We start from the raw sequence: 17975 nt of genomic DNA, 5'->3' as shown, positions 1-17975 counted from the left end.
TACCAATTATATGACATTCTGGAAAAGGCAAAACTACAGATAAAATGAAAAGATTATTGTTAGGGTGGTTAGGGTAGGGAGAGGTTAGGGTGGGGAGAGATGAATAGGTAGAGCACAGAAGATCTGTAGGATGGTGAAAATTCTCTAAATGGTATTATAATGATGGCTCACGGGTTTCTAGGGGATGAAGGGATAAATAAGTGGAAAAGGGGAAATTTTTAGGAAGGTGATTTTATTCTGTATGATACGATAATGGTGAATGCGTGAGACTATGCATTTGTCAAAAACTGTGAAATTTATTCTTATTTCTTTGATCAGATTTACTGAAGACTTTGTATTTACTGGTCTTTCCCAAGAATTGGCTTTTGGTTTAATGACCTGGTTTATACTTTTGTTTTTTATATGGTTAATTTTCCCTTTTCTCTCTTAATTTATTCCCTTTACTTTTTTGTATATTTTACTGTTATTGTTTTCTATCTTCTTTAAATGAATGCATAATTCATTTCTTTATGGCTTCCTAACAAATATATTTAATATTGAAATTTTCATCTAAGTACCACTTTACAGGATATGTCTATGTACACGCATGGGCACGCATGTGCATGCATGCACACACACACTGCTTTCATTATTTATTTCTAAATATTTGTAATTTCCTGTTGGATTTCCTCGATAATCATAGTTACTTAGAATAAGAATAATTGTATTGTTTGTGTCCAGAAAATATGGCTTACATGACTTTTAAATTGAGAAACTTCTTGAAGTAAACTTTAAGGACTAATAGAGAGTTAATGTTGGTGAATGTTTCACTGAATTTTGAATGGAATATAAATTATTTTGCATGTATAAAATCCTATACATCTATTTCAATTGCTTCTTGAATTTCTATTAGTTTTAGTTTAATATGTATCAAAGTTACACTGTTGGTGCCTTGAGGTTTGTAACTCATATTTTCCTGATGAATTCTACTTTTTACCAATATGATTTTATCTCACTTAATACTTCTCACCTTAAATTCTATTTTCTCTGGTATTAAAATCGGTACCTACCTCCTTTTAGTAGTTGTGAAATATATATTTTTCCTGTTCCCTTTTATAATTGTAATAGCAATATTGAAAACAAACACAGCTCTGGAGATGTAATTACCAAACAACTTTTTTTCTTTCTGTCTATGCCTTCAAATCTGTCTTAGAGTGTCCCTTGCTTTCAGACAAAGCCTAAACACACCATATAGTTTTTTATTTTTCTTCAGTAGTAGAATCTTTGGCACCTCAAGTCTCAAACACAGGCTGAGTTTAATAACTTAAATGTTCATCCCAGTGTAGGAGACAACTTTTCAACTCCTGAAGTTACTTCTCATCCAGCTCAGTCCTTGGATTAATGGGAAGCCTATGATCAGAAGGTGGGCTTTCTTTAATTTTTCTCTTGCTAGCCCTTCTACTCATGGTCCTCTACCTTGCTATTGATGATCTCTGACTTGAAGTAGAGAACAAAGGTAAGGGGGCAGGAAATTTTTGACTTAACTAATACTGTTGTAGTGATCAACCAGTAGAACTCTGCTGACTCAGAAGATGTTTGAATCTGCTTCTTGCTCTTCTAGAGCATGGTTGAGAATCTCAAGTCCACTTTCTTTGATGTGGGCAAATCCATCTTATTCTAGCTTCTTACTTCCCCTTTCTTGGATCCATAGGCATTCAGTGATATCTACAGTTTCTCTGTATATGATCTGTCATACCTCCAGGGACTTAAGGTGGATAGGACCTACGATGACTCCATGCCAGCTCTCTTTTACGTGGCTCCTAGTTGGACCCACAGGATATACTTCTGCATCCTTTTTCTCTCATATAGGCCATACTACAAAGCCTTTTCCTTTACTCCATCCTCAAACCTCATTTTGTCTTTTAGATTTCTTAGAATGGAATCAGACACCCTGTTTCCCCCAAATTCTCAGAGTTTCACCTAGTAAGCTCTTCAAGGTGTCTTTCTGGAAGACTTTTTCTTTTGTGGGGTGGGGTTCTCCAAAAATCTACTGAGTTTCGTCTCTAAATCCAACCCTTTTATATCTTTCTTAAGGGCAGGGGATGTAAGGGTCATATAACTGGATTTGGGTCACCTCCTTTGAAAATTTCATTCTGACCTAGAACCTCACCTTGGAATGTAATATCTACGATCTTCGTGATTTATCCAAAACTATTTTAGCATCTTGTTATAAAATCTTTCCATATCATTCACTTTTAGGTATGCATACCTCAGGGTTTTTAGATGAAAATAGTACTAGTCAACATTTTGCTCCAGTGTTTCTAATATACATTTTTTTTGATGAAAAGTGTGATGTCAATTAGATTTTCATTTCTTTGTAGAAAACCAGTTTTTATCTTTCCAGAAAGTTTAAATTTTCTCATCCTCAATGTTTTTAAAATTTTATACATGAAGTAAAATTACTGCATGTATTCTGCTTAATATGAAGTGTATCTTAAAAACTAAAAAATCATTTCTTTCTTCAGAATTACTTTCTTTGTTTTTCTTAATAATTTCCTTTCCTCCATTCTTTCTTTTCTCTTCTATTAGAATTTTGAAATTTAGGTGGGATTGCTCTTGAAATTTTTTTATATCTATTCTATGACAAATATGACTTTTCTAAAATATCAAACATATGACATATATATATATATATATATATATATATATATATGTAAAGAGTTTTTTGGGGAGAATTACCCTGTTCAATTACCCTGATTCATAAATATCAATCCAGCAGTGATATTAGGATGGGGGCAGGACGTACTCCTAGCTAGAGAGTGCCTGGAATTGGTGTTCTAATTGTGGAAGATTCTAAAGCCCTCCGAAGGGGCACCTGGGTGGCTCAGTTGTTAAGCGTCTGCCTTCGGCTCAGGTCATGATCCCTGGGATCGAGCCCTGCATCGGGCTCCCTGCTTGGCGGGAAGCCTGCTTCTCCCGCTCCCACTCCCCCTGCTTGTGTTCCCTCTCTCGCTGTCTCTCTCTCTGTCAAATAAATAAATAAAATCTTTAAAAAAAAATAAAATAAAGCCCTCCTAAATGTTGCCATTTACCTGGATATGCATCAGCTTCTCCCAATCATTTGCTATTTTAACTTGTCCTACTGAATCAGATCAGAAGGAAGAGTTAAGCTACCCATATGTTCAGAACATATTTTCCTAGTTTATCACCTTCACAATTGTCCCCCACAAGTGACCCCTCTTCCTACTGAATCTTTGACTCTTAGCTTTGAATTTCCATAAAACAACTGTCCAAGCTTCTGAATATGTCACCTTCAGTTACTGCCATCCAGTATCTTTTTTTCCATTTATTCAGGAGTTTCTTAATATTTCTGCTTCACTGATGACTTCTTAAAAAATTTTAACACAGAATTATTTAATTCTTTTAAAAATATCTTTATTATTTTTAGAAATGTTGAGCAAAAGGAAAGTTAGCTACCTGCTCTCAGTTTGCTATCTTAACCCAGTTTCCCCAGAACATGTTCAAGGAGACTGTCTTTTAAGAATGATATTCTCGGGGTGCCTGAGTGGCTCAGTCGGTTAAGCATCTGCCTTCAGCTCAGGTCATGATCCCAGGGTCCTGGGATCGAGCCCCACATCGGGCTCCTGGCTCAGCGAGGAGCCTGCTTCTCCCTCTCCCTCTGCCTCTCTCCCTGCTCATGCACTCTCTCTGTATCTGTATCTCTGTGTCTCAAATGAATAAGTAAAATCTTAAAAAAAAAAAAAAAAGAAGAATGATATTCTAGGCACCAAGTTCAAGATCAACACATTTCATTATTTTTAGTCCTGGAGTCTGACTGTAACACTATAATCATGATAGCCAAGAATAGAGAAGGCCAGCATTTGAAATTGACTTTGGCTGAGTCTGGGATGTTATGCTTGCTATTATTTCTTTTTGTCCAGAACAACTAAATAATTGCTTTCATAAAGTGGATAGTTAGTCCCCTTTAAAAATACATCAATTGAATATTGAGAAGTCACTATCTTTAAAGGAGAAATTGTTTGATTGCACGCGAGTAGTTGCATCAGCAAGTTGCGTCCACAAAAAGAATTCTGATCTTCAAAAGGGATCATAAAAGTCAGAATCATTTTGAGAACTCTGAGATGTTAAGTTTTCTCTGCCAAGTGATTATACTTTTCAAAAACATGAATTAAGTATTTAACGGTCAAAATAAAAAAACAATATTCTAAACCTACCTTGTTTATTCTTTTGATGGTTTGATCTTATGTTATTCAATAAAAAAAATTGTTTTCTAGGTACAGTTAAAAAACACCAAACTATTATGTGTCACAGTCTGGAGGAGGATAACTTAGTGCACTGTGGGGAAAAGCAAATATCCAAAACTTAACATGCCAGGTCTTACATGAGTTGACTTTTTTTTATTCAGTAAAAATGGTAGAATCTCACCTTCCTTTCCTCCCCCATCATCATTAGCACAGAAGGAAGAAGAGGTAAATTGAATAAAATCCAGCTCTCTTTTGTTCCAAGGAGTGGGACTGAAATTACAGATTTATGACTAGAGCTAAAAGGTAGGGTTGTATGTAAAAGACTCTTAATGACAGAATCAAACTTAGATTTTGAATATCAGAATACTTGCAAGTGGGCCATGATTCATACATTTCTAGAAAAGAGAAAGGGAATGTAAGAGAGCAAATAATAAATGGATAAAAATGTTTGGGGTATGTTTTTAGAGACTGTTTATTTCATGGGCCCTTAACTAGCGGTCCACGGATCCTTAATGAGAAATTTCTCTGAAGTTTTGTGATCCACTTGAATGTATATCCAAAATTTTCTAGATGCATATGCATAGGTAGCTTCCATCAGACTCCCAAAAGCCATGTCAGAGTTCACAAATCTATAGCTTTGTTGATTTCAATGATCACTGACCAAGAACCTATAAGTCTGCAGAAATTTTACTCATGACTGAGCTACACTGGTCCCCAAGGAGCCCTGGGCTTCTTGACATCAAGACCATACATTGCCTTGTATTCTACTTTAAGCCACCGTCTTGAGTCTAAAGATTTTCTTTTTCAGATCTATAAACATAGAACAATATAAATTATGCTGTTCTACCCATCTTTAAATGTAATATTTGATGCCAAAACTTTAGATTTAGTAAGATAATAAATCCCAGAAAGGAGAGGAAGTGATCTCTGCAATAGCATTGTCTGTTTTCTATTTTACCTTGAAGGTTTTTATATTAACAATACTTTTATAATTTTTCTAATGCTAAAAGAAATGCTCTTGAAAAGTGCACCATCTGTGCTTTGTCTGATTAGCTGGTCCAAATGGAATGGATGTCAAATTCTGAGTTCCTTTTATTTTTATGAAAATAAAAAGAAGCTTCACTTCTAACTCAGCCTTATGAGCAAATCAATGAGAAGTCATCTACTGCATAATCTTCCCCCTAGAAAGGAATAAATATTTACAGTATATAATGAGATTTCATGTCAAAAATTGATGGTATTTATTGTGCTTTAATAAAAGCAGATTTGGAAACATTAGTTTTATTAAACAAAAAACAGAATATTGTTTTAAAAATTGCCATTTTCATATTTGCTTTTTCTGTGGAGACCTTATATACAAAGGCAGATTTTTAGCTAACTATATTACTATGGAAATCAGCTCCAACTGAATAGAAATAGTACAAAATAATGAAAACACTAATACATCTTTACACATTGTATTATTCATCTATCAATTACTTTCCCTTTTGTGGGGCTCACCCTTCCAGGTTTGGCTGTTGAACAGTCATATTTTTTCCAATATTTATTCTCAATTTCTTTCCTCAATCTTGATCCTAAGAATTAACTAAAAAAGAATATTTAAAAGGTCATGTTGTCCTTTCCTGTGCAAATCTGGGAGATAAGGCTGTTACTAACGCATTTTCTAATTTTTTAAGTAAATGTTAAGAGGAACATTTGGTTCTCTTCTGAAAAGCTTTTCACAAACAGGTCAAATATGTTACAGGTGGCAGAACCACACATGCTCCTTTGTACCCCGTCTAGGTCCCCTAACTCCTGAGGAAGTGGCTTACAAAAGGATTATCTCTCACCGTGGTTAGAGGATCATCTAAAACTTTGAGTTTTGAAGCTAATAGCTCTCGTCCAGGGAAAAAGCTCTTAAAGATGGATCTGGAGAAGGTAACGGTTCCTCCAGCCAATGATGAAAATATATAGCCACAGGCGACTCTCCATCAGAGATTATAACTCAAAGGCTTCTCAGCATCTGGTATAAAATAATAGATGGTTGGTGACCGCAGCGAATGGGAAAGTACAGGTTCACACAGACACTAAGATTTTCATTTTAAAACAATATTGTGCTGGCCAGAAAAAAACACATCTGTGTGCTAAATTCGGCCCGTGGGGCCCCAGATTTTGATTCCCAAACTACACAATATGACAAAGTTTAGGGGACTGATTCTATCCCTTCTTTCACACATTCATCCATTAGTCTGCTGGTTGTCGTCTGACGTATTTCCCCTCCCCAACAATGTTTTTCTGGCTATTATGTTTATTCTTTCACTGGGGTGGGTTTTTTTTTTTTTTTTTTCTAAATAGATAATACATTCACATGGTTCAAAATGAAAAGAAAATATAAAGTGATACACAGTGAAAGCCTCGCTCCTACTCCCACTGTGTGTGCCCAGTTCCCATCCTGATTCCCATTCCCTCACAGACAACTTCTGTTACTGGTTTCTGGGCTTCCACCAATGTCATTATCTTTGTATTAAGCTAAACAAGCACACGGGCACATACGGTCTTATGCTCCCAATTATAGACAAAATATTGCATGCTATACCTACGTTTTCCTTTTTTTTAAGCTAATCATTTAAGAATCACTTAACTTAAAAACAAATATATGAATACAAATAAATACACACACACACACACACACACACCCTTAGCATCTATCTACCCTGGTGACCTTTATATAGATCTATGAATAGTGTGTTTCCTTTTTTTTTTTTTAAGATTTTATTTATTTATTTGAGAGAGAGATAGCGAGAGAGAGCATGAACGGGGAGGAGAGGGAGAAGCAGGCTTCCCACGAACAGGGAGCTGACGCGGGGCTCAATCCCAGGACCCTGGGATCATGACCTGAGCCGAAGGCAGATGCTTAACCAACTGAACCACCTAAGCCCCCCAATAGTGTGTTTCCTCATTCCTTTTTTATAGCTGTATTGTATTCCTTTGAAAGGAGATATAGACCTAGATATATAGATAATTTATTTAATCTGTCCAATACTAGTGGATATTCAAATAATTTCCAAACATTGTATATTATAAAAATCGCTGCATGTATTATTTTTGCATGAATAATAATCTGTGTGCATTATTTTGCATATGTACAAACATATCTGTGAAATAAATAGTAGAAATAGGATAGCTGGGTCAAAGGCAGATGAAACTATAATTTTGACAAATATTGCCAATTACCCTTAGAAACCATACTGGTTTGGGTGCCTGAGTGGCTCAGTTGGTTAAGCGACTGCCTTCGGCTCAGGTCATGATCCTGGAGTCCTGGGATCGAGTCCCACGTCGGGCTCCCTGCTCAGCAGGGAGTCTGCTTGTCTCTCTGACCCTCCCCCCTCTCATGCTCTCTCTCTATCTCATTCTCTCTCTCAAATAAATAAATAAAATCTTTAACAAAAAAAAAAAAAGAAAGAAACCATACTGGTTTGAGTCAATATCCATTCTCACAGTATCCAGTCCCACCACCTCTGCAAACAAAGGTGCTATCAAACTTTTGAATATTTGTCAATTTAATGGTTAAAAAATTATATTCTAGTGTGGTTTTAATGTGAACTTTTATTTTTTTTTAAGATTTTTTTTATTTATTTGACACAGAGAGAGAGAGTGCAACAGAGAGGGGAGAGGGAGAAGTAGACTCCCTGTTGAGCAGGCAGCCCGATGCAGGACTTGATCCCAGAACCCTGGGATCATGACCTGAGCCAAAGGTAGATGCTTAACAACTGAGCCACCCAGTCGCCCCTTAATGTGAACTTTTTATAAGATTGAGTATCTTCTCATGTTTTAAAGCCTTTTATATTTCCTTCCCCATGAAATATCTGTATATATCTTCGGCTTATCCTTTAATAAAGTTATTTCTAGTGTGTAATAAATTCGAGATATTAGTCCTTTGTCTGTAAGGTCAGTTAGATATTTATGTATGTAAGTCCCACTTTACTGTTTATCTTTTATTGTTGCTAATGGTGATTGGTGATTTCATTTTCCATGCATGGGTCTTTTTTTGTTTGTTGTTAATGCAATTGAATTTATCAACCTTTTATTTTATGGCTTCTGGATTTTGAGGCAACAAAGGACTTCATGCCTAGGTTATAATGGAATTAATCTATGTTTTCTTCTATTATTTTTATTATGATATATTTTTACATCCAAATCTCTGATCCTTTTTGAATTTGCTATGGTATATATCACATATAGATTCAATTTTCAGGGATATTTCACCCATTTTTTTATAGATTTAAGACACCATCCTTATTATATAATGCATTTGTGCATGCACTTGGACCTATTTCGGGAATTCTATCCAACTGGTTTGTTTTTCTATTAATCATAAATACCAGAGTGTTTTAATGATGTTTTCATATATGGAAGGGTTTAGTCCACCCCTAATGCTTTCCCTTATGAAAATTTTCCTTGGTTATCCTGGTTTTTGTTTTCTCCAAATGAACTTTATCAGCTTTTCTAGCTTTTTTTATAATTGGATTTTTATTGGTATCATAAAAAGTTAATTAATATGGGAAGACTGGATATATTTATGATATAGAGTATCCTACCAAGAACATAGTCTCTCTTTCCATTTCTTTTTTTAAGATTTTTTTTATTTATTCATTTATTCAGAGTGAGAAAGAGAGAGAACATGAGCAGGGAAGAGAGGCAGGGGGAAAGGGAGAAGCAGACTCCCCACTGAGCCAGGAGCCCTACGTGGGGCTCGATCCTAGGTCCTGGAGATCATGACCTGAGCTGAAGGCAGACATTTAACAATCTGAGCCACCCAGGTGCCCCTCTCTTTCCATTTCTTCAGGCTTTTTTTGTGTATGTCCTTCAGGAGATTTTTAATATGTTCTTTATATACATACTACACATTTCCCATGAGATTTATTTTTAGTTATTTCACTTTCTATTAATATTTCTTTGGCAGATAAGTTTTTTTTCTTTTACATAATTTTTATAAATTGCATACAAAAGCAATTTATTTCCATAATAAGTAACATGTGGTTTTGGGGCTGAGATAGATACAGGGAAAAATAGGTGGATATACAGATGTAAGATAATCAGGTTAAGGAAACTTGTACCTATTCTTATTGTGTTTGTTGTTTTTCAATCCAAAATGAATGTTGACCTTCATCAAATGCCTTTTCAGTCTTAGTTATGTTCGTATTATTTTTCCCCTTAAATGTATTAACATGACGAAGGTCATTAATAGAGGCCCTAATATAAAACCATCCTTGCATTTCTTCAATTGAACCCAGTTGTTTCTGGTGTATTTTAATTGTTGCTAGATTCCATTAGCTAATATTTTATTTATAAAGTTTTCATTGATGTGCATAAGTGATATTGTCCTTGGTATTCTTTTTTGTACAATATTTGTTAGATTTTGATATCTGTATTTGTTACAAAAATAATTCAGTTTTTTTTTAATGCTCTGAAAAAGTTTAAATATTATTAACTTATCTACTCATTAAGGTTTAGTAGGCCTCTTTTCTGAATCTATCTGGGCCTGGTGTTTTTAGGAAGTGGCTCTTTTCGATGGAAACACTCAGTTTAAATTTTCTATTTCATCTAAATTTTAGAATATTTTGTATTTCTGAAAATAAAACACTTCATACAAATTTTCAAATTTATTCAGATATTTCAGCAAAATTATTTTATTGAGCTTTAAGTGTTCTCTGTTTCTCAGAATATCACCCCTCTTTTAACATTTCTTACTTTTGCTATTGAGGTTTTCTCTCTCTCTCTCTGTGATGAGATTAACAATTTGTTTTTTAAAATTAGAAGTTTATAAATGAAAGCTATAGACATTTTAAAAATAAAAACTTAAAAATAAAATTTACCATTATTCTATTTTCTAATTAATACATTCATGTTGTCATAGTAATGCCACAGAGCAAAATCTCCAGGGCACTGTCACATTTGAACTTCGATGTCGGCTGGGGCTCTCTCCAGGCCGTGGTGGTTGAAGCAGTTCTGTGTCATGCTCTGGATTGCTTATACAGCTCTCCTCTCTGTGTCTCTTGTCCTCCTCCAGAACCAGCAGGCTAGCTGACGCATGTTAGTCTCAGGGCAATTGCAGACACCCAAGATTTTACACTGCTGCACATGCGCACTGCAAGCCTCTGCTGAATCCCATCTACTGGCATCTCATCTGCCAAAGAAATCCACTTGGCGGAGCACAAGGGCAAGAGGCAGGGGACATACACAGAGAGAGCTGAAAAAGTGGGACCGATATTCAATCTACCAAACTTCTGCTTTCCTTGAGTTAATTTCATTTTCTCTCCTCTAAATTTTGAATTGGCTACCTATTCATGACTCCTTTTTTTTTTTAATTTACAGTAAACTTTATTTTCATTGATACATCACTTGACATGATTTCAAAGTAGATCTGTGCTCTAGGATGAGGCAAAGAACAGAAATCCTAAATCTCATAAAAGAATTTTTTCACATTGTTCTGAGTCGGGCATGGGGTTTCAGCACGCCCAATGTTGATACCTAACATTTTACCCCTTAGACTTTACCTATAGATGCAGAAAAAAGAGATAACATCAATATATAAGAATCAAATTGAATGAGAGAATAACAATAAGCTCTTGGGTTATATACCACCCACCTCTTTAAGGTTGTAATGATAATGACTGATTTTTTTTCTCCTGGAACATTAATGACATTTTGTTTGGTTTAGTTTAAGTAAAATGTCAGAATATGTGAAAATGCTGCACTTATTTCTCTTAACACACTAAAAATAGTGGAAGTTTTAAATTCTTCATAAGTCCAAGCTGGGACATGACTACTACTGACGGGGTCTATTCAATACATTAATTCCAAGTTTGGTGACCGTCAACAAACTGGCACCCGCGATTAAGCCCACAGGCATAATCCATCCAGAGTGGTGGAATCTCATTCCCGTGATGCCAGCTAAGGTTCCAGATATAGCTAGGAAAACCCAAATGTTCCTCGGATCCTGAGATAGTTGATAAGCACCTGGGCCTACTACGCCCCCAAGAAGAAGTCCGGCAGCCAGTGATGGGACACTATCCGCTTTTGCATAGCCAATGATCCCACCAGAAGCACCCAGCGTGGCATAGCCAAGCCAATCCAAAGTAAAGGCACTAGGGGGCCAGAGTCCTTCTGCATTGTTCTCTCTCACTCTGACCGGACAGAAGCACACACCAGGCCTGCACTCAACCGCTTTCCCCTAGGTCTGCTCTGGTCAACAAGGGTGCGCAAGCCCCACGACTCCGTTTTTTGCTGAGCAAGTATTTTAAGATGAATTTTCCTCTAAAGCCCATTTTAACTACATCCCATAGATTCAAAAGTGTTTTTATTACATTTTTTTCTCCATACGATGCAATTTCATTCTTTATTTCCTCTTCAACTTAGATTTTAAGAAAATGTTATTACAAATTCCGGGTAAAAGGGCCTTTTGGTTGTCTAGTTTCATTGCATGGTGATTAGAGAAGGTTGTACCTAAGATTCCTGTTTATTTTTAATTCAGAGTAGATTAAGGATTTTCTGGTGGCCTAATATATGGCCAATTTTTCTAAATATTCCAAGGCTTATTCAAAATTAATAAAGTACAGAATTACCTTATCAATTAGCTCTATCTTATTATTTATGTTATTTCAATATTAAATATGCTTAATTATTTTCATCCACTTGATCTGACATGGACCAAGAGAGGTGAATTCATGTCTCCCACTAGTGTTTTTATGTCTGTTTCTGCTTTTATCACCTTTAATTTATGCTTTATGAATGTTTGTGCACAGATACTCATAACTGTAATATGTCCATTGTTGAGCTACATACGTCCGCACTATTAGGTTTTCTTTCTTAAATTCTGTTTGGTTGGAGTCCCTGGTTTATTTTTACTTGTATTTGCTGGTCTGCGCTTTTTAATTCTTTTATTTTCAACCTTACTGAAGTACCTTGTTTTAGATAAGTCTGTGCCATAGAATTAGGTTGTATAATCCATCCTGGAGATTCATTTCTTTTAAAAACTAAGTTAAAGGGCGCCTGAGCGGCTCAGTTGGTTAAGCGTTGGACACTTGATTTTAGCTCAGGTCCTGATCTCAGAGTCATGAGGTCAAGCCCCGCATCAGGCTTTGCACTCAGCTCAGAATCCACTTAAGATCCTTTCCCTCTTACCCCTCTCTGTTTGTGCACTTGCTCTCTTCTTCCCACACGCATGTGCATGTTCACTCTCTAAAATAAATAAAATAAATCTTAAAAAAAATAACTAAGTTAAGTCTAGAAAAAAAAAAACCTAAGTTAAGCCTTTAAAAAATATATAAAAAGTTAAACAAGCTAAGATAAGTGTGTTAACAGGTGACTTATTGATATAAAAGTTATATTTCAACTTTGTTCCATCATATTATTGTATTGCATTTTCTGTGTCATTTTAAAGATACTCTCTTATTATAAGTTCTATTTTCTTTGCTTTTTGTGTGTTGTCTGCTATTCAAGTATGTGTTTTTTCTTTAGTTGTTACCTTTATAATAATAATTCTATATTAGACCCTTAGTCATGTACTTCTTTTAACTGCATCTCTAAGTTACATACTATAAATAATGATTAAAAATTAGGATATTTCTTCTTTCTTTTCCTTCTCTTCCCTCATCTCTTCTCACCTGACTTTAGTTACTAATAGTGTTTATTTTTAATAAATTAAATGAGACAATAAAATTATCTAATTTCTGACCTCCTTTCCCCCTTGCTTATCCAATTTTTGTTAGGTATATCATTTCTACATAGTAAAGACATATAACATATATATTTCGTTCTGACATCTCAATCCTTGTATTTTTTTTTCTACAGGCAAATACATTCAATGTTTATTCCCAGTCCTTTTGCTACTATTTACCTAGTCACTTGGTTGGCCAAAATTCATTGTCTAATCATTCCTTCTAGGACTCAATGGCACAGTATTCTCTGAGCTCTTGCATGTTCAAAACTGTTCATAGAATAGACTTTATAATTCAAATAAGATGTGGTTGGTTAAACAATCTTCAGCTTACATTCTTTACTTAAGTATCTTGTTGCTCTCCAGCATCTTGTATTGAAACACTGATCAGAAGATACATGAGACTAGTATTTTATTCTAGGAATTTTTGTTTTGTTCCTGGATACTGTTGCAGAGGTGGTGCCTTCCTTCTTCGTTTTTAGAGTCCAAGTACACATCTTAGAGTTGACCATACTGAATCCATTTTCCTGGTTTACTGGTATCCATTTAAAATCTTAAACTTTACTTAAGCCCTAAAATCCTAGAAAACAGCCACTTTGGAAAACAGTGTGGAGGTTCCTCAAAAAATTAAAAATAGAGCTACCCTATGACCCACCAATTGCACTACTGGGTATTTACCCCAAAGACATGGATGTAGTGAAAAGAAGGGCCGTATGCACCCCAATGTTCGTAGCAGCAATGTCCGCAATAGCCAAACTGTGGAAAGAGCTGAGATGCCCTTCAACAGATGAATGGATAAAGAAGATGTGGTTCATATATACAATGGAATATTACTCAGCCATCAGGAAGGATGAATACCTAACTTTTACATCAGCATGGATGGGACTGGAGGAGATTATGCTAAGTGAAATAAGTCAAGCAGAGAAAGCCAGTTATCATGTGGTTTCACTTATTTGTGGAACATAAGGAATAGCATGGAGGACATTAGGAGAAGGGAAAAATGAAGGGGCGGAATCATAGGGTGTGATGAACCATGAGAGACTATGGACTCTGAGAAACAAACAGGGTTTTAGAGGGAAGGGGGTGGGGGAATGGGTTAACCCGGTAATGGGTATTAAGAAGGGCGCATACTGCATGGAGCACTGGGTGTTATACGAAAACAATGGATCATGGATCACCACATCAAAAACTAATGATGTATTGTATGGTGACTAACATAACATAATAAAATAAAAAAGAAAGAAAGAAAAGAGCAATGTTAAAAAAATCCCCCCACTGTTGTGTTCTAGGAAACTGCTTATGGCAAAGAACCACCATTCCAGGCATGACTTAGATAAGATGCACAGATTCCTCCTTACCTACCTATGACAGGGCAACGCAGACCTCCAAAATTCCCATCCTCAAAATTCCCATTGCCTCATAAATGATTAGCTGGACTGTTTTGTCCTCACTGATCAGTGATGAACGAAATACCTGCTAACTAAACCCTGGCTAACTTTCTCTCCTTCCCCCCACGTATCTGAACTTTGACCCATCCTCTGCATAATCCCTCTTTAATGGTGTGCCAGACAATAGACTGACCTCAGGGTGAAATATCCTTTGATGTATTGTCTACAATACATCATAGATATTTCTGCTCCTTCACAGGAAAACTTTTAAGTCTTGCCTTCATCCTAGGTGCTACTTGTGAAAATTTGCAAGGTTCGTATTTACATTCAAATCCTCAAATTCCCTGGTATTCAATTTTGTCCCCTGGGATTAAACACAGAAGGGATGAAGCATGGAGAAAGCATAGTGAAAAACTGAGGGTCCCTTTGCTGGGGTCCATCTTTATCCAGTTTCCTTGTGTACTCTCCACTCATTCTTTGCTATTCTCCCATTTCAAGAAATTTTTATTTTTCCTCAATGGTAAGAACAACAATCTGACTGATCTCTTCATCTTTTATCTCAAACCTAAAACAAGACTTTTGAAAATCAAAACGTTTTTCTTTCTCTAGCTTTACTGCATTTTCCTCTTTTGAACTAATCAGTACCGATGAGGAGTCACCAATGCCTGCATGTGAAGTAAGGAAGTAGGAAGCAGGAATGACAGAGGGAAAAACAGAATAGTATCCTATGTGGCTGTGAGTTGGGAAGTGTCTTTATTTACATAATAGAAGTGCCTTGAGTCATCTACAGTCTCATCTATCCCTATTCCTCCAGGTAATACAAATCTTGAAACATCTGGGTGAGTCTAGGGAGGGGTGTCTCCCAGCGACATCCTTGAACATCTCAAATCCAAGTTTTATAGGCAGTAAGGTATGAGGTGAACCTATCCCTGATCCCTTTGTTACCATCTTCTACTGAGAACATCTGGCCCGATAATAACCAATTATTCTCTTTTCACCATCCTTTTTTATGTTCTTCAGATACCTACGATACAGCTTACTGGACACTCCATTTTCTATTAATAGCTCATTTTCAACCCAGAACTGCATAATCCTCTTCCTTTTAAAATAGAAAATGTCTTTACCTCTCCAAGTCTCTGTCTTCATCTATAAAATGGGGATTATTACATTTCCTTTATGGGTGTCATATGTATGACCCTATCATGAGAATATGGTGAGACTGAAGATCTGATAATCTGATAACATTGTGAAAATCAGAAATGACCATATCGATATCAGTTATAACTGTATACAATATACAGTAATTCCCATGATTATAGAAATGTTTGCAAACAGGTCTGAGGAAACCTCTAAAAATACAAAGAAAAACACTGGGAATGGTAGTTTTCCCCAAACCCCTCAGATGCTGCCCTCCCTTCCCTGGGCTGTACACACCATATTCCAGAACTCTGTCTCAAACAGGTACACATGGAGCCTCACTTTGCAACTCAATTATCATTGCAATAATGTGATCAGGCTCAGCTGGCTGAAGTAGTTAGGGCTGTGACGTCTGTATGCAGCAAAGCAAAACTGTCAAATGACTTGTAGCTCAATGAGCAGCCGAGGTAAGGTTAGCACCGTACCGCGTTACATCTGCTGTTTGAACGGGCCTGCCCCCTGAAGTCTAATGGGAAATTCCCACCCTCCTCGGAGAGGACTTGCTGCTTCTTGAACTGGCTCTTACTTTTGCATCTAAGCTTCAGAAAGAATGATTGGTGGGTGGAGGAGTTGTTTTGTTATGGCTTCTGTAAGTTTATTTTCAGCAGGAGCTGAGGAAAGGGGAAGGGAAGCCTGGAAACCAGCATGAGGTTTCTTCCTGATCCTGGGCGAGTGGGCATCCTGATACCTCCATGGCTGTTTCATGTCCATCATTGTGGCAGATCGCTGACTCATTTGGCCCAACTGGCTGACAGAGCCATCTGTTGTCAGGGAACCCGATTCAGGACTGTCTAGTCAGGGAGCAAAACAAAACACATCTCTAAATCAAAGGACAGAAGGAGAGCTGCAGTTATCTGCTGTTTTTTTTTTTTTTTTAAATAAGGTTTTTCCTGCAAGCAGGTGGAAGGATGTACCTTCCAGGGCTTCTGTGATTGGCTCTCAGCCAGTCTTAGGCATTTTTCACAGCCGGCATCAAGATAAACTAATTTTTTACTAAATTGACCCCTATTACTTTCATTTTCATAGCTTGCAACCAATTGATGGGATACAATTTAATACAATGCAATTAATGTTACAGCGTCCTCCATAACAAAGCATCAAAAAAAAAAAAGGAAACAAAATCTTAAAGTGCCCACCAGAGGGGGTGGAGGAATGGAAATAGGAAATATAGGAGACCACATGACCCTGAGTTAAAAAAGAGAGCTCTAAGGAATATAAAAAGAATGTCTGCTGCCTATGCTGAGAAAGGGATTATGAAAAATAAGACGACAAATGATCGATAATTACTACACTAAGATGATTCTTAAAATTCAAGAAACCTTTCCAAAGGAGGTAACATAAAAGTTGGGCCATGAGAAGTGTGGGAAGGAGGACACCAAGCTGGTAGGGAACGGGAAGGCTATTCTAAGCGCAGCGGGACGTCCGGGCAGGCGCAGGGGGCTGTGAAGACACGTGCCGGGCCCCACGATCTGACACCTGCTTTCACCACCCTGGCGTTTCCCCACCACCACCCTACTACGTGACGTCTTCATTCATTCCTTTAGTTTTATATCAATTTGGACCCACATATTTCTATCTAATTAAATGGCTTATAATCCTTTTCTAGCATTATTTGTATTGATGCTCCAATCGTCCAGGCTGTGGACATCAGTAACCCCTTCAGTCTGGTTTTGGTGCCCTTTTGTCAGGTCCCCAACATTCCTTGAGTAGTCTCTGACTTGCTTGAACAACTCATGTTGTATTTTTTTAGCTTAAGCCCTGGAATTCATCTTTCTCCAGGAGGCCCTGGTCCTTTTTAGTGGAGAATGATATTTAGGAGCCAATATCTGAGTCCTAGCTGCGGTCATTGTTACTAGTTTTCCATTGCTTTCAACCTCTCTCAGTGTTCAGAACTAGGAAAAACAATAAAACACACACACACACACATTTATTTCTGTATCTACCTATTTACATATTAAAAACAATGAATTTACCTGGTGATTCTAATTCCACTTCAACACTCCTGTGTTCATTCTAGCTGTCTCACTCCCTTAATTATAACTGCAACAGAGGGAAATCTGGCACCCATTATCATCAATATATTTACTTATTTGCTCAGAGAACACACGATCATTTCGGAATTGTTTGTCCATACTACTGTGAAAATCATTCCTACTAAGTAGAGTTCAGTATTCCTTTTTTTTTTTTAGAGTAAAATTTATAATCACTAAAATATGCACATGTTGAGTGTACAATTCAATAAATTTTGGTAAATGCCTGCATCCATGTAATTCACACTACTATTAAGATATAGGAAATATCAGGGCACCTGGGTGGCTCAGTCAGTTAAGCATCTGCCTTCAGCTCAGGTCATGATCCCAGGGTTTGGGGATAGAGTCCTGCATCAGGCTCTGTGCTCAGCGGGGAGCCTGCTTCTCCCTCTCCCTCGCTCCCCCTGCTTGTGCTCTT

The 17975-nt window shown here is 36.8% G+C and overlaps 1 pseudogene; it reads right to left on the bottom strand.

Moving 5' to 3' along the window:
• Positions 1–11052: 11052 nt before the first annotated feature.
• LOC117999858 lies at positions 11053–11396 on the bottom strand (annotated as a pseudogene).
• Between the last annotated feature and the right edge of the window lie 6579 nt (positions 11397–17975).

Source organism: Mirounga leonina, unplaced genomic scaffold (assembly GCF_011800145.1).
Source record: "Mirounga leonina isolate KUSES-001 unplaced genomic scaffold, KU_Mleo_1.0 Mir_115, whole genome shotgun sequence".
Lineage (NCBI taxonomy): Eukaryota > Metazoa > Chordata > Mammalia > Carnivora > Phocidae > Mirounga > Mirounga leonina.
Note: the sequence above shows the minus strand (reverse complement) of the source record. Positions and strands in the feature narration are given on the sequence as shown.